Source organism: Crinia signifera, chromosome 19, assembly GCF_055691185.1.
Source record: "Crinia signifera chromosome 19, ASM5569118v1, whole genome shotgun sequence".
Taxonomy (NCBI): domain Eukaryota; kingdom Metazoa; phylum Chordata; class Amphibia; order Anura; family Myobatrachidae; genus Crinia; species Crinia signifera.
Window position 1 is genome coordinate 137,898,779 of NC_139226.1, and position 23,767 is coordinate 137,922,545.

Sequence of the window (23,767 nt, forward strand, 5' to 3'; positions counted from 1 at the left end):
CCCCGCTGGCGCTTGCTCCCCCAAGCAGCCGCGGTGGCTGCCTTACGGTAGCTACGCCTCTGGAGATGAGTGAGGTGTCAGTGAGGACAGGGCTGCATGTGACAGGGGCAGTGACATGATGTGAGGAGGGGAATGGGGGCAGCAGGAAGCCCCAGACTGAGAGTTATATAGTGGGAGGAGCAGGGTCCTCAGCAGCACAGAGTATATCAGGAGATGAGGGATGCGTCAGTGAGGACAGAGCTGCATGTGACAGGGGCAGTGACATGATGTGAGGAGGGGAATGGAGGCAGCAGGAAGCCACAGCCTGAGAGTTATATAGTGGGAGGAGCAGGGTGCCCCAGCAGCACAGAGTATGTCAGGAGAGGAGGGATGTGTCACTGAGGACGGGGCTGCATGTGACAGGAGCAGTGACATGATGTGAGGAGGGGAATGGAGGCAGCAGGAAGCCACATACTTGAGAGTTATATAGTAGGAGGAGCAGGGTCCTCATCAGCACAGAGCAGTGAGAGACTCCTGTCATAATGATGAAGAAACACTTTTACATTGAGATGAGCATAAATTATGCATGATTTACTAATGAATTAAAATGTAAAGTAAAATATTTTTTTCCTTTTACAGAACTTCTAAATCTTCTTTTGGTGATAGCGTCTCAGTAACATCATTGTTCTGTCCATTTCTGTGAGTCATCTTGTACCCTATGAGATAATATCATCATTTTGGCAGTAAGCATTCCTAAGTATAAATTGTAGTCATAATTAAGCACTTTATTCAGATTAAAATAACAATTTTGAGCAGCAACGTGGCCTCATAAATATTTTATCTGTTTATTATTAAAGATTGTTGTTTCCACATTGCACGATATCGAAATATTGTGCTTTCTATAATGTTTGTATATTGACCTGGTTTGTGACTAATCAGCATCACAGGAATATTGTTTTGTGGGGGTTTCGAGTTTTTATCTGTAAAATGTAATAAAACAGGAGATAGTTCTGTATAAACCAGCAGTTTCCCACAGTGTCCGCATCCCCCTACCAGTTACAGCAGGGATTATACCGGTCACACCATTGTGTAGCCTACTGTCCTGCTAGTAGGTATCCTGGTCATACTGGGGTATAAAGCCCAAACCATGCTTCCCGTTCCACCAAAGGTTATATGAGCAGAATCAGCGGTAGAGGTATACAGGGATTGTGTAGACACGTTCAGCCACTATTCTATGTGCCTCGTGGATTCTGTAGACAAGGCAACAATATGGGGTGTATCCCTTCAACAGCTGGCGGGCTGCTTATTGCCCACCCCTGGTCTAGGCGGGCAAGTGACCACGTGCAGCATATATAGTGAACGTAGCCTGTTGCATTTAGAAGCCCCCCTTCTTTGTGGACATACATTGTGGATGTGGGCAGAGCATAAAGCGGTTTGTGTCAACCGTTCAGCGGTTGACACACCACCAGGTAACTGCTATACCTGGTGGTGTGTCTGCTTATGGCTGCCTATCCTGCAGGCCTCTGCCTTGCTCCTGTGTGCAGCGATGCAGCATTTGCCAATATTGGACGTACTAATGTTATAGTGCAAACAGGAAAAGACTTTTTTTTCAAAATGTGAATATGTCGGATATTCAAAACAGGGGTTGTCATGGAAACGCCACAATATTTGCTTAAAATGACACAAGGTCCTTTGGTCGCGGCTCTGATACATTTTGGCTCCATTTTTGGCTGTGTCCCTATCTCCTATGGATCTAAACCGTTCCCCTTTGTTATTTAACAATTAGCCGCTTTTCCTCAGCGTTAGAGCTTTGTCCCCAAATTGCTAGTTATGGAATCTGTTCAGGATTGTGTAATATATATTCAATATGTGTCAGTGGGTCACTATGCCAGGGAGAGACGGTGCGGGCATGCTTGTGCTGTCACAGAGCGCCACTTCTGCATGTTGCGCCAGCTAACTGTTCTCTCCCGGACTTTTGCCTGGTGCCGCGTTATACAGCTGGTAAGCACCATTATGCTGAACATGAAGTGACATCATCTTCCAGTAACTTTCTAATAATGAGTAGCAGCGAGACACGAGGCATTGCCTCCAGACAGTGCCTCCTGCCTTCCCCAGTGATATGTGCACACAGGAGACGCCATGTTGATCTCTGTGTTGCTGTAATGTCACGGTTTGGATCACAGGGTTACGTGTGTATTGGAAATTGCCCCTGTAGGGGTTATAAACTGGAGATTTACTATGAAAGGAGGGGAAGTGTGATTTGTGTAACCTTCTTAGTCACACATGTAGCTACACAGCTGCGGCCATGTACACTACGTGGATGTGATGGTAGACCGGACATGACCCGGGCTCTTATTTCTGTTTTTATATAGAAATCCGTAATAGAGGAGAGGCCACAGAGCCACGTGGGGAAGATTTACATGGACGCGCTTCCTACAGCGCTGCATTCAGAAGGTAAGGCCGCTGTTATCTCTTCCCGTCCATATTGTATTGTGACACTACTCCATCGCAGCCTTATGTTCTGCATTGATGTACCTGCCGCTGACACCAAGCAGAGATGCCGGTGTGTTCTGTACAGTAATAATTAGAGATTAGCTCATTAATTCTGAGTGACCGCACTAATTTCACAAGATGGCTGCCTCCCGCTTCCTCCCTGTATTCCGCTCTTATCTCTGACATGAGAAGAAGCTTCTGGGCACTATCAGCAAATTGAGGCGTCATTAATGTCTATATTGAAGTACTGTGATACTTGATACATGTGTGTCCTGGGTTTGATCATGTATAATAACACTGCAGCTACCCCCACCCTCTCCCACCTCTCTCGCTGTCTCAGGTAATGGCAAGGGGCGTGGCCAGTGCAGGGAGGCGTGCCCTTAGGACATATTGGCAGTTGTGCTGCTGTGATGCCCGCTCCCACTACCTCTCAGTACCGCTATATGGGCCCAGGTAATGGGAGGGGGCGTGGCCAGTGCAGGGAGGCGTGCCCTTATGACATATTGAAAGTTGTGCGGCTGTGATGCCCGCACCCCCTACCTCTCAGCACCGCTATATGGGCCCAGGTAAAGGGAGGGGCGTGGCCAGTGCAGGGAGGCGTGCCCTTATGACATATTGGTAGTTGTGGGGCTGTGATTCCCGCTCCCCCTACCTCTCAGCACCGCTATATGAGCCTAGGTAAAGGGAGGGGGCGTGGCCAGTGCAGGGAGGCGTGCCCTTATGACATATTGTGGTAGTTGTGCGGCTGTGATGCCCACTCCCCATACCTCTCAGCACCTCTATATGGGTACTGGGGTATTCGTATCCCCTGTAGGCCTTGTGTGTGTTACTGTACACCCTGGCACTGTTGGGGTTCTCTTTGCAGCCGCACGTCCTACTGTGTCCTCACATAATAACCAACAATTCACAAGTATTTATTTCACTATTCATTTTTCCAAAATGAAGTTGGCAAATATTTGTATTGTACTGCCACGCCCGCCCCTAGCACAGTCATTACGCGAGCACATTAGACTATTAGCAAATGACATGCAAATGATTTATCCTAAGCAGAACATTATCATCTGTGTGCGCTGATTACAGGTACAGGTTTGCCATCTGCTGCGCTTTCCTGATAATGGTGACCCCTCCAAGGGTCTGGCAATGTGTACATCCACCAATCCACAATGGATTGGCATCAATATGACCTGTGAAGTCGGGATACTTGGGGTCAGTTATTAGAATTGGACGACACACACAGTCCTGGGCCGGCTCTCAATGCTGAGCGGGTCTCTGACCTGCTGCATCTGACAGTCACTAATCTCTCCGTATTATCCCTCATTTCTACAAACTGCAGCGAGTCCATGAATTATGAATGAAAGCTGGCATTTTGCTGAAAGAAATACATGAAAATCAATAGCCAGGACTTTGGTAATGGCCTGAAGCGCTGTTTTCCTGTATATGGGCATCGAATTATCACCTGCCACATGGACAGGCACGGTGCCACGCTTACAGACAGCTCTGTGTAGGGGGTGTAGAATTATAACCTTCCACGTGGACACGCCCGGAGCCACGTTTACAGACAGCACTGTGTAGAGGGCGTAGAATGCTCAGCTTCCACGTGGACACTCTTGGTGCCACGCTTACAGACAGCTCTGTGTAGGGGGTGTATAATAATCACCTGCCACATGGACACACCCGGTGCCACGTTTACATACTGCTCTGTCTAGAGGGCGTAGAATGCTCAGCTGCCACATGGACACGCCCGGTGCCACGCTTACAGACAGCTCTGTGTAGGGGGCATAGAGTGATCACCTGCCACTTGGACAGGCATGGCGCCACACTTACAGACAGCACTGTCTAGAGGGCGTAGAATGCTCAGCTGCCACGTGGACACACTCTGTGCCACGCTTACAGACAGTCCTGTGTAGGGGGGCATATAATGATCATATGAATAGTGATAGATGCTCAATTAGTTCAGTAATACCATTCAGGTGCATGCAAGGGAGGGGTTAATACTTAGTAAGTAACAAGACATTGGTTCCCCCAGCACACTGAATAGTATTAGTAACCAATCTTGAACACTACATGATAATAGAATTCAGAGATATTGGTTACATATACCTGCGCAGGTGTATGATATGCCCCCAAGCCGCGTCAAGGCTTCTCTGTATATTGAAGGTCCCTAGCACTATTGCTAGGTGCAGGGTGCGGCACCCCAAAAAACTATCATAAGCTAGGAAGCCCAAAGCAGAACACCAGTGAAAAACTAAAGTGTTAAGAAATATTAGTGGTAAGAAGCTGAAGCCATATATATATATATATATATAGAGAGAGAGAGAGAGAGAGGACAAAAATATGAGATGTACTGTAACTAAAATATTAAAGAAGTAGTGTTAGTGAGGAAAAAAAGTGTTAATAGAATGTAAGGGCATGCCACACTAGAGACACCCAGCCGAACCAGTCCAGGGGCACCGCACCCCACACCACTGTTACCCTAAATTGGGTCTACAATTAACCAGCAAGGAGCCACATGATAATGGCTCCTTACTTGGTATATCTGAACTAAGAGCTACCTACCTTGGAGCAACCCCAGACTACTCCATGTGACATATCAGGACCCACATCTCCTCCTAATATGGACTCCCTTCTGCCTCTCGAAATATACATATGGATAGTGGTAGATGCTCAATTAGTTCAGTAATACCACTCAGGTGCATGAGGGAGGGGCTAATACTGAGTAAGTAAAGCAAGACATTGGTTCCCCAGCTCACTGAGTAGTATTAGTTATCTATATTGAACACTACATGATAATAGAATTCAGAGATATTGGTTACATATACCTGCGCAGGTGTATGCTATGCCCCCAAGCGCTAGGGACCCCCAATATACAGAGAAGCACCTGTATACTTAAATGGAAGTGTGCAGTGCTAGTGCCAAAACGTGAATGGTGGTGACACCTCCGAGTTTCCCAGAGACACCCTACACCTGGGGCTCTAAGCAGCCAGCCAGAAAGCGCTCAACCTAGTGTGGCACGGGAATGGATACTCCACCATTGACTCCCTTGTTGGTTGAGGCCCCCTAGGAAGAGCAATCTACCCAGCGTTTCCCAGAGATGAGCAAAGGGTGCTGCTGCCGTCTGTAGCTGGCCGGGGCAAGTCCTATTGACCCCCTCATCGTCCCTTTACTCCAGCAGTGTTCAGGAATAATGTTCTACCTCCCCGGCTGTCTGCTGAGCAATCTTTGCACCATTCTGAGATAACGTTTTCTTTTCCCATTCCCATAAGAGACTTTCTCCGTCAGCTTCCTGGATGTAATGCCTGTGTTGTCCCAACGTGTATTGAGCAGAACGCGTTAATGACGGACAGCTGCAGCCATTGATTGCCTGCAGTCAGGGCTTCCGGTGTCATCCCGGCTGGCTGCAGGAAGTGAGAGCTGGTCATGGATAGGGGTTGATATGTCACATCCATCTGCTCCGGGCCACACAAACAGCCCATCCATATTGCTAACATATTGGCTACCATATGGACTGGTTATCTCTCTAGGAACGCATGGGAGAGCAGACCTCCAAAAGCAGCAGCCGAGAGCGTGAAGGACAGAGCAGAGCTCAGGGGCCTTGCGATCTGTAAGGCTGCTCTGCCTGCTGGAGCTGCAGGCTCTTTATTCAGGGCCTCTCCTGCATTCCTGGGCCTGCGCTGGATCATTGACCTTCATGTGGAAGTCCATCCTTCAGGGCTCCATTGAAGTGTTGTCAGCTGTGATCCTGTGTCCTGCCAACAGCCGCACGATAGAGAGGAGACACACCGCAACGTAGGGATGTCAGGATCAGGGAGCGGTGGCTTGTGGCCAGGTGCAGGATAACCAGACTGGACTCGGGCCGCACCTCTGTGTCTGATCACAGGGGCATGGGAAGAGAGAGCCTGGAAAGCAGAAATGAGCCCCGTATGGTGGCATACATGTAGGTGCTACTGTGCCCTATATCAGTAGTCTGTGGCCTGCTGCATAGCATCATATCTGGGGTTCTTACAGGTGGATTGTATATGACGTGTATGTTCTCAGCGGATGGTTCTGTGACAGCGGAGGATGCGCAGATATCGGTCATCGTTCTGCGCCCATCTAGTACAAACATTCCTACAAATGTGGCACTCACGGCACAGCCCTAATTATACCAACCAGATGCACAGGACGACATTCCAGCCTGATTTGTGTATAATAAGAGACTCCGCAAACTAATCGCTCTGTTATGTTGAATTGAAAAAAGCAAACAAGTTGAACTTGTTTTTGTGCAGACCTGATAATTTGTCCAAGTTTCCATGATATCTCGTTATGTAAATGCTCAGATTATCCCATGCAAAGCAGCACATGTCCCATATTTTATATATATTTATGATTGTGTACTTTGATCAATTTAAATGTAAAAAAAAAAATCTACAATTCAGGTTTGGCATTAACTAGCATTTATTGCCTGGGTTGGGTTAAATTCCTCTTTCCTCAGCTATTAATTACTTTTCAACATGTATAATAAATATTCCGCCACTCCTCCTCGCCTGCTGCCGAGATCCTGTCACATGTTCATAGACGCTCTCTCCTCGCATCTCTCCTGTAATTCCAGGTGAATAACATATTGCTTTATTGACAACATAATAACTTTGCCGTTTCCCAGGCTAACGCGGAATGTGCAGTGAAATCGGTTTTTAAAAAACGAATTCCTCAATTACAAAACCACTTGTATTACTCTTGGCTTAGGTTGCAGTGTATTAAGGAACTGTTGTGGTGTGTGCTGACAATGGCTGCTTGTGGGCTTCCAGAGATGGCATTAGGGATAGCCTAATATCAGCCTGACCGCTTGGCCCCTATCCCCATGTCTTCATCAGAAGAAATATCACTACTTTACATCACTGCAGACACGACATCACGTCGCTTTACTGCTTCATATCACTGCTACATATCCTGCATCACATCACTGCTTCACATCTGTTTCCTATCCTACACCACATCACTACTTCCTATCCTACACCACATCACTGCTTCCTATCCTACATCACATCACTGCTTCCTATCCTACATCACATCTCTGCTTCCTATCCTATACCACATCACTACTCACTGCTTCCTATCCTACATCACATCTCTGCTTCCTATCCTACACCACATCGCTTTACTGCTTCATATCACTGCTACATACCCTACATTACATCACTGCTTCACATCACTACATTGCTTTACTGCTTCATGTCGCTGCTACATATCCTGCATCACATCACTGCTTCACATCTGTTTACTATCCTACACCACATCACTACTTCCTATCCTACATCACATCACTGCTTCACATCACTACATTGCATTACTGCTTCATATCACTGCTACATTCCCTGCATCACATCACTGCTTCACATCTGTTTCCTATCCTACACCACATCACTACTTCCTATCCTACATCACATCACTACTTCCTATCCTACATCACATCACTGCTTCCTATCCTACATCACATCACTGCTTCCTATCCTACATCACATCACTGCTTCCTATCCTACATCACATCACTGCTTCCTATCCTACATCACATCACTGCTTCCTATCCTACATCACATCACTACTTCCTATCCTACATCACATCACTGCTTCCTATCCTACATCACATCACTGCTTCCTATCCTACATCACATCACTGCTTCCTATCCTACATCACATCACTGCTTCCTATCCTACATCACATCACTACTTCCTATCCTACATCACATCACTGCTTCCTATCCTACATCACTGCTTCCTATCCTACATCACTGCTTCCTATCCTACATCACATCACTGCTTCCTATCCTACATCACTGCTTCCTATCCTACATCACATCACTGCTTCCTATCCTACACCACATCACTGCTTCCTATCCTACATCACATCACTGCTTCCTATCCTACATCACATCACTGCTTCCTATCCTACATCACATCACTGCTTCCTATCCTACATCACATCTCTGCTTCCTATCCTACATCACATCTCTGCTTCCTATCCTACATCACATCTCTGCTTCCTATCCTACATCACATCACTGCTTCCTATCCTACATCACATCACTGCTTCCTATCCTACATCACATCACTGCTTCCTATCCATCACATCACTGCTTCCTATCCTACATCACATACTTGCTTCCTATCCTACACCACATCTCTGCTTCCTATCCTACACCACATCTATCCTACACCATATCACTGCTTCCTATCCTACACCACATCACTGCTTCCTATCCTACACCACATCACTGCTTCCTATCCTACATCACATCACTGCTTCCTATCCTACACCACATCACTACTTCCTATCCTACATCACATCACTGCTTCCTATCCTACATCACTGCTTCCTATCCTACATCACTGCTTCCTATCCTACATCACATCACTGCTTCCTATCCTACACCACATCACTGCTTCCTATCCTACACCACATCACTGCTTCCTATCCTACATCACATCACTGCTTCCTATCCTACACCACATCACTACTTCCTATCCTACATCACATCACTGCTTCCTATCCTACATCACTGCTTCCTATCCTACATCACTGCTTCCTATCCTACATCACTGCTTCCTATCCTACATCACATCACTGCTTCCTATCCTACATCACATCACATCACTGCTTCCTATCCTACATCACATCACTGCTTCCTATCCTACATCACATACTTTCTTCCTATCCTACACCACATCTATCCTACACCACATCACTGCTTCCTATCCTACATCACATCACTGCTTCCTATCCTACATCACATCACTGCTTCCTATCCTACACCACATCACTGCTTCCTATCCTACATCACATCACTGCTTCCTATCCTACATCACATCACTGCTTCCTATCCTACATCACATCTCTGCTTCCTATCCTACTTCACATCTCTGCTTCCTATCCTACATCACATCTCTGCTTCCTATCCTACATCACATCACTGCTTCCTATCCTACATCACATCTCTGCTTCCTATCCTACATCACATCACTGCTTCCTATCCTACATCACATCACTGCTTCCTATCCTACATCACATCACTGCATCACATCACTGCTTCCTATCCTACATCACATCACTGCTTCCTATCCATCACATCACTGCTTCCTATCCTACATCACATACTTGCTTCCTATCCTACACCACATCACTGCTTCCTATCCTACACCACATCTATCCTACACCACATCACTGCTTCCTATCCTACATTACATCACTGCTTCCTATCCTACACCACATCACTGCTTCCTATCCTACACCACATCACTGCTTCCTATCCTACATCACATCACTGCTTCCTATCCTACATCACATCACTACTTCCTATCCTACACCACATCACTGCTTCCTATTCATCACATCACTGCTTCCTAACCTACATCACATACTTGCTTCCTATCCTACACCACATCACTGCTTCCTATCCTCCATCAGGTCACATCACTGCTTCTTATCCTACATCACATCACTGCTTCCTATCCTACATCACATACTTTCTTCCTATCCTACACCACATCTATCCTACACCACATCACTGCTTCCTATCCTACATTACATCACTGCTTCCTATCCTACACCACATCACTGCTTCCTATCCTACACCACATCTATCCTACACCACATCACTGCTTCCTATCCTACATTACATCACTGCTTCCTATCCTACACCACATCACTGCTTCCTATCCTACATCACATCACTGCTTCCTATCCTACACCACATCACTACTTCCTATCCTACACCACATCACTGCTTCCTATCCTACATCACATACTTGCTTCCTATCCTACACCACATCACTGCTTCCTATCCTCCATCAGGTCACATCACTGCTTCTTATCCTACATCACATCACTGCTTCCTATCCATCATATCACTGCTTCCTATCATACATCACATACTTTCTTCCTATCCTACACCACATCTATCCTACACCACATCACTGCTTCCTATCCTACATTACATCACTGCTTCCTATCCTACACCACATCACTGCTTCCTATTCATCACATCACTGCTTCCTATCCTACATCACATACTTGCTTCCTATCCTACACCACATCACTGCTTCCTATCCAACACCACATCACTGCTTCCTATCCTACACGCCATCACTGCTTCCTATCCTACACGCCATCCCTGCTTACTATCCTACACCACATCACTGCTTCCTATCCTCCATCAGGTCACATCACTGCTTCCTATCCTACACCACATCTCTGCTTCCTATCCTACACCACATCTCTGCTTCCTATCCTACACGCCATCACTGCTTCCTATCCTACACGCCATCACTGCTTCCTATCCTACACCACATCACTGCTTCCTATCATGCACCACATCACTGCTTCCTATCCTCAGGTCACATCACTGCTTCAACCATGTGCAGTTGATGCAGTGCTACATAATGATGTGTGGTTATAGTAGTGTAAGATAATAACTAGGAGCTATTCTAGCAGTGCTGGTTAATCTGGAGCCATGTGGGTGTGTAGCTCTGCTGCTATAAGGATAAAGGAGAGCGAGTCTGCCGTGTCAGCTCTCGGGATAGTCAGGCCTGTTCTTGACCATGAAGTCAGGAAAAGGTTAAATGCAGCCAAGTAAACACCCCCCCCCAGTGTGTTTTGACTGAAGTCAGACTGACCGCATGGTCTTCTCAGGCCAATTTGCTTTAGCTAATTAGTAATCTGACAAGAGCTGCCCAGGGGATTAGCTGCTTATCCCAACAGGACCAAACACTGGCACATGAGCCCCCTCTCCGCAGGGACCAGCAGGTGACATTAGGGGAGGTGCAGCAAGAACCACTGAATAGAAATCTTAAATGCAGTGAAAATAATAAACCTCAGTTATTGGGGGCAGCAGTGGGAGTGAAGGGACCGAAGAGACGCACGCTCAGAGGGAAAGTAACATGGCAGATGACAGGGGAATCCTGCGCCCTTTACTGTTCAGGTCTATACACACAGAGCGTTTTTGCCCAGCGTGTATGGATAACGATGATAGGGAAAATCGCTTAGCGCATACACACAGTGATATTCGCCATCTAAGCGATTTTCCCGGGGGGAGGATGACATGGTAGGACGTTTATAGAAAGCTGTCCACCACGTCCCTGGTAACACCAGCAGATGAGTGACGGCTGCCGGCAATGATGCGGAAGCATGCGTCAGCACTCGCTGCTCATCGCTGCCCCGTACACACTGGCCGGCAGCTCAGAATTGCCCAATGTGTGTGGGCCATTACCCTTGTGCACACCATAACCCGTGTCCTAGAGAATCAACATTGTCCGACAGACTCTCTCAGCATTCTGCCATCACTTTACAACTTTCTCTGTTAGGGCCCAGAACCTTTATTGTCATTTTCTTTTTAAAATCATTCTTGACCTGTATTCATTAAAGCAGTGTGTGGCTGATGTATCCTCTGGCCGGATCCATTTCTGATCAGGTGCAATTGTATCCTCATCTAATCCGGTCTTCTAATATTATCACTAATCAATATGCTCCACCTGCCCATGCGTTGTTTATGTGGTGTTTTGTGTGGTACGTTATGGAGTTGTGATTAACAGAAATTAATTACTTGTGCATCTTGATACACTTGGCAACAATAAACTGCAATATTATATAGTCATACAGTGGCTGGTTATACCGGGGAGCCCGTTACATAGTAATACAGTGGCTGGTTATACCAGGGAGCCCGTTACATAGTAATACAGTGGCTGGTTATACCGGGGAGCCCGTTACATAGTCATACAGTGGCTGGTTATACCGGGGAGCCCGTTACATAGTAATACAGTGGCTGGTTATACCGGGGAGCTCGTTACATAGTCATACAGTGGCTGGTTATACTGGGGAGCCCGTTACATAGTCATACAGTGGCTGGTTATACCGGGGAGCCCGTTACATAGTAATACAGTGGCTGGTTATACCGGGGAGCCCGTTACATAGTCATACAGTTGCTGGTTATACCGGGGAGCCCGTTACATAGTCATACAGTTGCTGGTTATACCGGGGAGCCCGTTACATAGTCATACAGTGGCTGGTTATACCGGGGAGCCCGTTACATAGTCATACAGTTGCTGGTTATACCGGGGAGCCCGTTACCTAGTCATACAGTGGCTGGTTATACCGGGGAGCCCGTTACATAGTAATACAGTGGCTGGTTATACCGGGGAGCCCGTTACATAGTAATACAGTGGTTGGTTATACCGGGGAGCCCGTTACATAGTAATACAGTGGCTGGTTATACCGGGGAGCCCGTTACATAGTAATACAGTGGCTGGTTATACTGGGGAGCCCGTTACATAGTAATACAGTGGCTGGTTATACTGGGGAGCCCGTTACATAGTAATACAGTGGCTGGTTATACTGGGGAGCCCGTTACATAGTAATACAGTGGCTGGTTATACTGGGGAGCCCGTTATATAGTAATACAGTGGCTGGTTATACTGGGGAGCCCGTTATATAGTAATACAGTGGCTGGTTATACCGGGGAGCCCGTTACATAGTAATACAGTGGTTGGTTATACCGGGGAGCCCGTTACATAGTAATACAGTGGCTGGTTATACCGGGGAGCCCGTTACATAGTAATACAGTGGCTGGTTATACTGGGGAGCCCGTTACATAGTAATACAGTGGCTGGTTATACTGGGGAGCCCGTTACATAGTAATACAGTGGCTGGTTATACTGGGGAGCCCGTTACATAGTAATACAGTGGCTGGTTATACTGGGGAGCCCGTTATATAGTAATACAGTGGCTGGTTATACTGGGGAGCCCGTTATATAGTAATACAGTGGCTGGTTATACTGGGGAGCCCGTTACATAGTAATACAGTGGCTGGTTATACTGGGGAGCCCGTTACATAGTCATACAGTGGCTGGTTATACTGGGGAGCCCGTTACATAGTCATACAGTGGCTGGTTATACTGGGGAGCCCGTTACATAGTAATACAGTGGCTGGTTATACTGGGGAGCCCGTTACATAGTTATACAGTGGCTGGTTATACTGGGGAGCCCGTTACCTAGTAATACAGTGGCTGGTTATACTGGGGAGCCCGTTACATAGTAATACAGTGGCTGGTTATACTGGGGAGCCCGTTACCTAGTAATACAGTGGCTGGTTATACTGGGGAGCCCGTTACATAGTAATACAGTGGCTGGTTATACTGGGGAGCCCGTTACATAGTAATACAGTGGCTGGTTATACTGGGGAGCCCGTTACATAGTAATATAGTGGCTGGTTATACCGGGGAGCCCGTTACATAGTAATACAGTGGCTGGTTATACTGGGGAGCCCGTTACATAGTAATACAGTGGCTGGTTATACTGGGGAGCCCGTTACATAGTAATACAGTGGCTGGTTATACTGGGGAGCCCGTTACATAGTAATACAGTGGCTGGTTATACTGGGGAGCCCGTTACATAGTAATATAGTGGCTGGTTATACCGGGGAGCCCGTTACATAGTAATACAGTGGCTGGTTATACCGGGGAGCCCGTTACATAGTAATACAGTGGCTGGTTATACCGGGGAGCCCGTTACATAGTCATACAGTGGCTGGTTATACCGGGGAGCCCGTTACATAGTCATACAGTGGCTGGTTATACCGGGGAGCCCGTTACATAGTCATACAGTGGCTGGTTATACCGGGGAGCCCGTTACATAGTCATACAGTGGCTGGTTATACCGGGGAGCCCGTTACATAGTCATACAGTGGCTGGTTATACCGGGGAGCCCGTTACATAGTCATACAGTGGCTGGTTATACCGGGGAGCCCGTTACATAGTCATACAGTGGCTGGTTATACCGGGGAGCCCGTTACATAGTCATACAGTGGCTGGTTATACCGGGGAGCCCGTTACATAGTCATACAGTGGCTGGTTATACCGGGGAGCCCGTTACATAGTCATACAGTGGCTGGTTATACCGGGGAGCCCGTTACATAGTCATACAGTGGCTGGTTATACCGGGGAGCCCGTTACATAGTCATACAGTGGCTGGTTATACCGGGGAGCCCGTTACATAGTCATACAGTGGCTGGTTATACCGGGGAGCCCGTTACATAGTCATACAGTGGCTGGTTATACCGGGGAGCCCGTTACATAGTCATACAGTGGCTGGTTATACCGGGGAGCCCGTTACATAGTCATACAGTGGCTGGTTATACCGGGGAGCCCGTTACATAGTAATACAGAGGCTGGTTATACCGGGGAGCCCGTTACATAGTAATACAGCGGCTGGTTATACCGGGGAGCCCGTTACATAGTAATACAGCGGCTGGTTATACCGGGGAGCCCGTTACATAGTCATACAGTGGCTGGTTATACCGGGGAGCCCGTTACATAGTCATACAGTGGCTGGTTATACCGGGGAGCCCGTTACATAGTCATACAGTGGCTGGTTATACCGGGGAGCCCGTTACATAGTCATACAGTGGCTGGTTATACCGGGGAGCCCGTTACATAGTCATACAGTGGCTGGTTATACCGGGGAGCCCGTTACATAGTCATACAGTGGCTGGTTATACCGGGGAGCCCGTTACATAGTAATACAGAGGCTGGTTATACCGGGGAGCCCGTTACATAGTAATACAGCGGCTGGTTATACCGGGGAGCCCGTTACATAGTAATACAGCGGCTGGTTATACCGGGGAGCCCGTTACATAGTCATACAGCGGCTGGTTATACCGGGGAGCCCGTTACATAGTCATACAGTGGCTGGTTATACCGGGGAGCCCGTTACATAGTCATACAGTGGCTGGTATTACTGGGGAGCCCGTTACATAGTCTATCCTAATTTATATGAAGAAATCCTATAACCGCTGATTATGGACCCATGGCCAGGACTGGTGTATGGAGCTGGCCACACACTATTGCAAGAGATGTATTGGACAGTTTGTATTAATCGGAGGCACCTGTGGTCAGTACATGCCACAATACCAGACCGTGGTACCTGGAGGAGGATCTTGGTTACCATCGGCACCTGCCCTACCCATGTGACTCTGTACACGTTTCCTATATGTATCCCCGTCCGCCTGTAACATACAATCTGGGGCCATATCTGGAGCTGGAGCCTTTTGGAACCATGCGTTCAGCACTTTGGCAGCAATGAGGTTAAATTCCATAATGCTGATATTGGAGGTCATGGAACCTCTTTTTAGTGGTCTATCATTGTAGATCGCTGTGCCAGCACTTAATAGCTTTTGTTGGCACATGAGTGAGGGGGAGAGGAGAACCCAGCTCCTGAATGAGATCATGCATGCACCCCCCCATTCTCTCCAGCTACCAGTTGCCCAGAGTGTCTCCTGGCCACATCATTAACTCGGGCATTTAGATTTCATTAACGGCATCAGACCTTGATGGTATTAAAAGCAGCACCAATTATGAAACGCTTATTAATCAACAAAGTAGGACCTTCAGCGCAAACACAAAGCTTTTACGGACGTCTTCTCTGCAGCCATCCCTGGTCCTGAAAAAAATGATAGGGCCTCCGTCCGGCCATCTGCGCGGGAAGGAAGGGGTTAAGCCGCACGTGCATGTTATATAAAGACATATGAAATAATGCCACTATAGAAATATGTGCCTGGCGGTCGCTGAAGGCTCCCAAACCTATATTTAAAACCTGAGTCTAGGCCATATTTCTTGGGATAACTGATTTGTATGGTAATTAGACATGTGAAAAGGTTCCTTCGTTACGTTTAAAACTCAACATAATTTAAGGTTCTCCCGGCACGACATTATTTCATATAGAAAATTAACAAACACTTACATGCAACAGTAGCACAAATGCCGCTCCCCGCAGCCCTGCTCCGGCGCTGGCCTAGCGGATGCAGGAGAGTCGTTGTTACATTATTAGGGGCTTAGTTACATCCATGGAGAACGCCTTGTGTGTAGTGTGTGTGTGTGTGTGTGTGTGTATATGTGCATATTTACATTCCACCGCATGTCTGGCTGCGTTCTTAGAGAAGTCAGCCTGTAGGTATTGCACCCCAGAATTCTTATACAGCACCAGTGATCGCCGTCACAGTGTATTACACAGCACCAGTGATCGCCGTCACAGTGTATTACACAGCACCAGTGATCGCCGTCACAGTGTATTACACAGCACCAGTGATCGCCGTCACAGTGTATTACACAGCACCAGTGATCGCCGTCACAGTGTATTACACAGCACCAGTGATCGCCGTCACAGTGTATTATACAGCACCAGTGATCGCTGTTAGTGTATTACACAGCACCAGTGATCGCCGTCACAGTGTATTATACAGCACCAGTGATCACCGTCACAGTGTATTATACAGCACCAGTGATCGCCGTCACAGTGTATTATACAGCACCAGTGATCGCCATCACAGTGTATTATACAGCCCCAGTGATCGCCGTCACAGTGTATTATACAGCACCAGTGATCGCCGTCACAGTGTATTATACAGCCCCAGTGATCGCCGTCACAGTGTATTATACAGCCCCAGTGATCGCCGTCACAGTGTATTATACAGCCCCAGTGATCGCCGTCACAGTGTATTATACAGCCCCAGTGATCGCCGTCACAGTATATTATACAGCCCCAGTGATAGCCTTCTCAGTGTATTATACAGCCCCAGTGATAGCCTTCTCAGTGTATTATACAGCCCCAGTGATCGCCGTCACAGTGTATTATACAGCACCAGTGATCGCCGTCACAGTGTATTATACAGCCCCAGTGATCGCCGTCAGTGTATTATACAGCACCAGTGATCGCCATCACAGTGTATTATTATATAGCACCAGTGATCGCCATCACAGTGTATTATACAGCACCAGTGATCGCCGTCAGTGTATTATACAGCCCTAGTGATCGCCGTCACAGTATATTATACAGCCCCAGTGATTGCCGTCACAGTGTATTATACAGCACCAGTGATCGCCGTCACAGTGTATTATACAGCACCAGTGATCGCCGTCACAGTGTATTATACAGCCCTAGTGATCGCCGTCACAGTATATTATACAGCCCTAGTGATTGCCTTCTCAGTGTATTATACAGCCCCAGTGATCGCCGTCACAGTGTATTATACAGCACCAGTGATCGCCGTCACAGTGTATTATACAGCACCAGTGATCGCCGTCACAGTGTATTATACAGCCCCAGTGATCGCCGTCACAGTGTATTATACAGCCCCAGTGATCGCCGTCACAGTGTATTATACAGCCCTAGTGATCGCCGTCACAGTGTATTATACAGCCCTAGTGATCGCCGTCACAGTATATTATACAGCCCTAGTGATCGCCGTCACAGTATATTATACAGCACCAGTGATCGCCATCACAGTGTATTATACAGCACCAGTGATCGCCATCACAGTGTATTATACAGCACCAGTGATCGCCGTCACAGTGTATTATACAGCCCCAGTGATCGCCGTCACAGTGTATTATACAGCCCCAGTGATCGCCTTCTCAGTGTATTATACAGCCCCAGTGATCGCCATCACAGTGTATTATACAGCACCAGTGATCGCCGTCACAGTGTATTATACAGCACCAGTGATCGCCGTCACAGTGTATTATACAGCCCCAGTGATCGCCGTCACAGTGTATTATACAGCCCCAGTGATCGCCGTCACCGTGTATTACACAGCACCAGTGATCGCCGTCACAGTGTATTATAATTTTGTAGCTGTAGAACCAGATTTTCCAAGGGTTGTTTTGTGCAATAGTTATACTGTATCATTGCCACCATTCTGTAAACTGATCACTTGGCCACTAGGGGCGCTGTTGTGGACTAGGATGCAGCAGCACAAGTAAAATGGCTGTCCCCACTCAGCGAGAGAAATGTGACACTGTATATGGAATAACCTGTGCTCCATAGGTGTCTTGCATAGAAATAGATAAAACACCAGAACTGCAGAGATAAATGGGGTATATGTTCCCATTACAGTTTCATGGTTACTTGTGCTGCTTCCCACTGGTATATAAATAATTGATGAACGGAAAATGGCCCTTGTTGTTTTTTCCTGCAATATGTGTTGTAAGGGTCACATGGCCGCAGAGCCTGTCTGTGCACTGCCGGTTCTCCATCCAGGCATAATATATGTCAGCAGGACAGTGCCGATACAAACTGGTCACTGCTGGGGTCTCATTGGGATTACATCGGTGGAACATGTGGGTTGTTTTTTTTCTATACAGAACTTCAAATATTTCTTTCGTAGACGTAAAGTGGAAGCAGCCCGTTTTGTCATTTTGTGGGCTCATTATAATATACAGGTGAAACTCTAAAAATATGAATATTGTGCAAATAGTCATTTATTTTAGTAACTCAATTTAAAAGGTGAAACTAAAATATTGCTCATTACATCCAAAGTGAGATATGTCAAGCCTTTATTTGTTATCATTTTGGTGATTACAGTTTATGAAAACCCCAAATCCTAAATATTAGAATATTGTAGGCTCAGTGTCACACTGTAATCTGCTAATTACTGCAAAGCACCTGCAGAGGGTCCTGAGCCTCTACATGGTCTCTGTCTGGTTCCGTGGAATTCACAATGATGGGGAAGACTGCTGACCTGACAGTTGTGCAGAAACCATCCCTGGCACCCTCCACAGGGAGACAATGGGAACAATGTGGAAGATAATGCACAAGCAGCAGGGATGACCGCAGCCTGGGGAGGATTGTCAGGGAAAGGTGGGGGAGCGTCACAAGTGGACTGAGGCTGGAGTTAGTGCATAAAGAGCCACCACACACAGTCGGATCCTGGACATGGGCTGCAAATGTCGTATTCCTCTTGTCAAGCCGCTCCTGAGAGCGGCTTGATGTCAGAAGCGTCTTACCTGGGCTACAGAAGAAAAGATCTGGTCTGGCCCAAAGTCCTATCAGTGGCCCTATTTTCTGATGAGAGCAGATTTTGCATCTCATTTGGAAACCAAAGTCTGGAGGGAGAGGCACACAATCTTGCTTGTGGTCCAGTGTTAGGTCTGTGTTGATTTGGGGAGCCAGGTCATCTGCTGGTGTTGGTCCATGGTGCTTTATGAAGTCCAGAGTTAACGCAGTCGTCTACTAGGACATTATAGAGCACTTCATGCTTCCGTCAGCAGACAAGCTTTATGGAGATGCTGACATCATTTTCCAGCAGGACTTGGCACCTGCCCACACTGCCAAATGTACCAAAACCTGGTTCAGTGACCATGGGATTACTGTGCTGGATTGTACAGCAAGCTCGCCTGACCTGGACCCCATATACCACTTTTACACCAAAACTGCCGGGTCGCATCCGGGTCCAAAAACAGTTGTTTCCTTTTACACCGCTGCTCCCCGCCATTATGCCGGGTAGGGGACGCTGGTGAATTTGGGCCATGAGCCGGTGCTCGGAGATGATATCATCTCCAAGTGCCGGGAAACCTGCCGACCGTCACCCCCGCAACGCCGCCTGACATCCCCGCAACGACGACCGACACGCTGGGGGCAAGTCCAGCACCCAGGTATGTTGCTGGGCTGCCCCCAGCCTCCGTGCGCCTCCAGCCTCCGTGCACCCCCAGCCTCCGTCCATGAGGTGAGTGGATGCCACACACAGGCATCCATTCACCTCTGCTGCTGTTTCCATAGTACCGCAGACAACAGTGGAGGCTGTACGCAGCCCCTGCCCGACCTCCGGCCCAACCTCAGGGCGCTGCACAGTACCGCAGACAGCAGCGGAGGCTGTACGCAGCCCCTGCCCAACCTCCGGACGGACCTCAGGGTGCTGCATAGTACCGCAGACAGCAGCGGAGGATGTACGCAGCCCCTGCCCGACCTCCGGACTGACCTCAGAGCGCTGCACAGTACCGCAGACAGCAGCGGAGGCTGTACACAGCCCCTGTCCAACCTCCGGACTGACCTCAGGGCGCTGCATAGTACCGCAGACAGCAGCGGAGGCTGTACACAGCCCCTGTCCAACCTCCGGATTGACCTCAGGGTGCTGCAGTCCAGAGGTTGGTGCTCCCTGATTGGAGGAAATGGGTACCTGGGTCGGATGACCTGAGTTACCCATTTACACGGCCCCTGACTCCAGGGAAGCCCCGTGTCAGACCCTGAACATTTGCCGGGTCGGACACCGGGTAACAGGACCCGGGTAATTTATTTTTTTGCCCTTTTACACCAAGCCCGCCCCGGACTGGAGTGGCAATAATCAGGGTCGCGGCTCTGGTGTAAAAGGGGTACTAGAGAATCTATGGGGCAATGCCAAGAGAAATAATTGTCTCTGTACAGCGCTGCGGAATATGTGTGCGCTATGTAATAACTGGCAATAATAGTCTCTGTACAGCGCTGAGGAGTATGTGTGCGCTATATAATAACTGGTAATAATAGTCTCTGTACAGCGCTGCGGAATATGTGTGCGCTATATAATAACTGGTAATAATAGTCTCTGTACAGCGCTGCGGAATATGTGTGCGCTATTTAAATAACTGGTAATAATATTCTCTGTACAGCGCTGCAGAATATGTGTGCGCTATATAATAACTGGTAATAATAGTCTCTGTACAGCGCTGCAGAATATGTGTGCGCTATATAATAACTGGTAATATTCTCTGTACAGCGCTGAGGAATATGTGGGTGCTATATAATAACTGGTAATAATATTCTCTGTACAGCGCTGCGGAATATGTGTGCGCTATATACTAACTGGTAATAATCTCTGTACAGCGCTGCGTGAATGTGTGCGCGATATAATAACTGGTAATAATAGTCTCTGTACAGCGCTGCGGAATATGTGTGCGCTATATAATAACTGGTCATAATATTCTCTGTAAATCGCTGCGGAAAAATGTGTGCGCTATATAAATACCAGGTAATAATCTCTGTACAGCGCTGCGGAATATGTGTGCGCTGGGCGAGAGCGCAGTGACATCGCTCATACCGCACTCCCCGGCTCCCTCCCTTACTGTACAGGTGTTACACTGGGCGAGAGCGCGGTGACATCACTCATACCGCACTCCCCGGCTCCCTCCCTTACTGTACAGGTGTTACACTGGGCGAGAGCGCGGTGACATCTCTCATACCGCACTCCCCGGCTCCCTCCCTTACTGTACAGGTGTTACACTGGGCGAGAGCGCGGTGACATCTCTCATACCGCACTCCCCAGCTCCCTCCCTTACTGTACAGGTGTTACACTGGGCGAGAGCGCGGTGACATCTCTCATACCGCACTCCCCGGCTCCCTCCCTTACTGTACAGGTGTTACACTGGGCGAGAGCGCGGTGACATCTCTCATACCGCACTCCCCGGCTCCCTCCCTTACTGTACAGGTGTTACACTGGGCGAGAGCGCGGTGACATCGCTCATACCGCACTCCCCGGCTCCCTCCCTTACTGTACAGGTGTTACACTGGGCGAGAGCGCGGTGACATCACTCATACCGCACTCCCCGGCTCCCTCCCTTACTGTACAGGTGTTACACTGGGCGAGAGCGCGGTGACATCTCTCATACCGCACTCCCCGGCTCCCTCCCTTACTGTACAGGTGTTACACTGGGCGAGAGCGCGGTGACATCTCTCATACCGCACTCCCCGGCTCCCTCCCTTACTGTACAGGTGTTACACTGGGCGAGAGCGCGGTGACATCTCTCATACCGCACTCCCCGGCTCCCTCCCTTACTGTACAGGTGTTACACTGGGCGAGAGCGCGGTGACATCTCTCATACCGCACTCCCCGGCTCCCTCCCTTACTGTACAGGTGTTACACTGGGCGAGAGCGCGGTGACATCGCTCATACCGCACTCCCCGGCTCCCTCCCTTACTGTACAGGTGTTACACTGGGCGAGAGCGCGGTGACATCTCTCATACCGCACTCCCCGGCTCCCTCCCTTACTGTACAGGTGTTACACTGGGCGAGAGCGCGGTGACATCTCTCATTCCGCACTCCCCGGCTCCCTCTCTTATTGTACAGGTGTTACACTGGCCGAGAGCGCGGTGACATCTCTCATACCGCACTCCCCGGCTCCCTCCCTTACTGTACAGGTGTTACACTGGGCGAGAGCGCGGTGACATCTCTCATACCGCACTCCCCGGCTCCCTCCCTTACTGTACAGGTGTTACACTGGGCGAGAGCGCGGTGACATCGCTCATACCGCACTCCCCGGCTCCCTCCCTTACTGTACAGGTGTTACACTGGGCGAGAGCGCGGTGACATCTCTCATACCGCACTCCCCGGCTCCCTCTCTTATTGTACAGGTGTTACACTGGCCGAGAGCGCGGTGACATCTCTCATACCGCACTCCCCGGCTCCCTCTCTTATTGTACAGGTGTTACACTGGCCGAGAGCGCGGTGACATCTCTCATACCGCACTCCCCGGCTCCCTCCCTTACTGTACAGGTGTTACACTGGGCGAGAGCGCGGTGACATCTCTCATACCGCACTCCCCGGCTCCCTCCCTTACTGTACAGGTGTTACACTGGGCGAGAGCGCGGTGACATCTCTCATACCGCACTCCCCGGCTCACTCCCTTACTGTACAGGTGTTACACTGGGCGAGAGCGCTGTGACATCGCTCACACTGCACTCCCCGGCTCCCTCTCTTACTGTACAGGTGTTACACTGGGCGAGAGCGCGGTGACATCTCTCATACCGCACTCCCCGGCTCCCTCCCTTACTGTAAAGGTGTTACACTGGCCGAGAGCGCGGTGACATCTCTCACACTGCACTCCCCGGCTCCCTCTCTTATTGTACAGGTGTTACACTGGCCGAGAGCGCGGTGACATCTCTCATACCGCACTCCCCGGCTCCCTCCCTTACTGTACAGGTGTTACACTGGGCGAGAGCGCGGTGACATCTCTCATACCGCACTCCCCGGCTCCCTCCCTTACTGTACAGGTGTTACACTGGGCGAGAGCGCGGTGACATCTCTCATACCGCACTCCCCGGCTCCCTCCCTTACTGTACAGGTGTTACACTGGGCGAGAGCGCGGTGACATCTCTCATACCGCACTCCCCGGCTCCCTCCCTTACTGTACAGGTGTTACACTGGCCGAGAGCGCGGTGACATCTCTCATACCGCACTCCCCGGCTCACTCCCTTACTGTACAGGTGTTACACTGGGCGAGAGCGCGGTGACATCTCTCATACCGCACTCCCCGGCTCCCTCCCCTACTGTACAGGTGTTACACTGGGCAAGAGCGCGATGACATCTCTCATACCGTACTCCCCGGCTCCCTCTCTTACTGTACAGGTGTTACACTGGGCGAGAGCGCTGTGACATCTCTCATACCGCACTCCCCGGCTCCCTCTCTTATTGTACAGGTGTTACACTGGGCGAGAGCGCGGTGACATCTCTCATACCGCACTCCCCGGCTC

At 48.9% G+C, this 23,767-nt stretch overlaps 1 protein-coding gene and 1 long non-coding RNA gene across 7 annotated transcripts in view; one reads left to right on the forward strand and one right to left on the reverse strand.

Annotated features, from left to right (window-relative positions):
- The window catches only part of CASZ1 (castor zinc finger 1), a 233,053-nt gene that overhangs the window by 64,515 nt on the left and 144,771 nt on the right, over positions 1-23,767 (forward strand). For 4 of the 6 annotated variants that reach the window (XM_083163469.1, XM_083163473.1, XM_083163470.1 and 1 more), the window contains 2 exons: positions 619-722; positions 2,352-2,433. The gene's annotated coding sequence lies outside the window, so the exon portion shown is untranslated. The remainder of the gene's footprint in view (positions 1-618; positions 723-2,351; positions 2,434-23,767) is intronic. The other 2 variants (XM_083163472.1, XM_083163471.1) reach the window with 2 other exon arrangements.
- LOC146043073 (uncharacterized) overlaps positions 6,975-23,767 on the reverse strand; it is a 187,806-nt gene continuing 171,013 nt past the window's right edge. The window contains exon 4 of the long non-coding RNA XR_014464115.1: positions 6,975-7,048. This is a non-coding gene — a long non-coding RNA (uncharacterized LOC146043073). The remainder of the gene's footprint in view (positions 7,049-23,767) is intronic.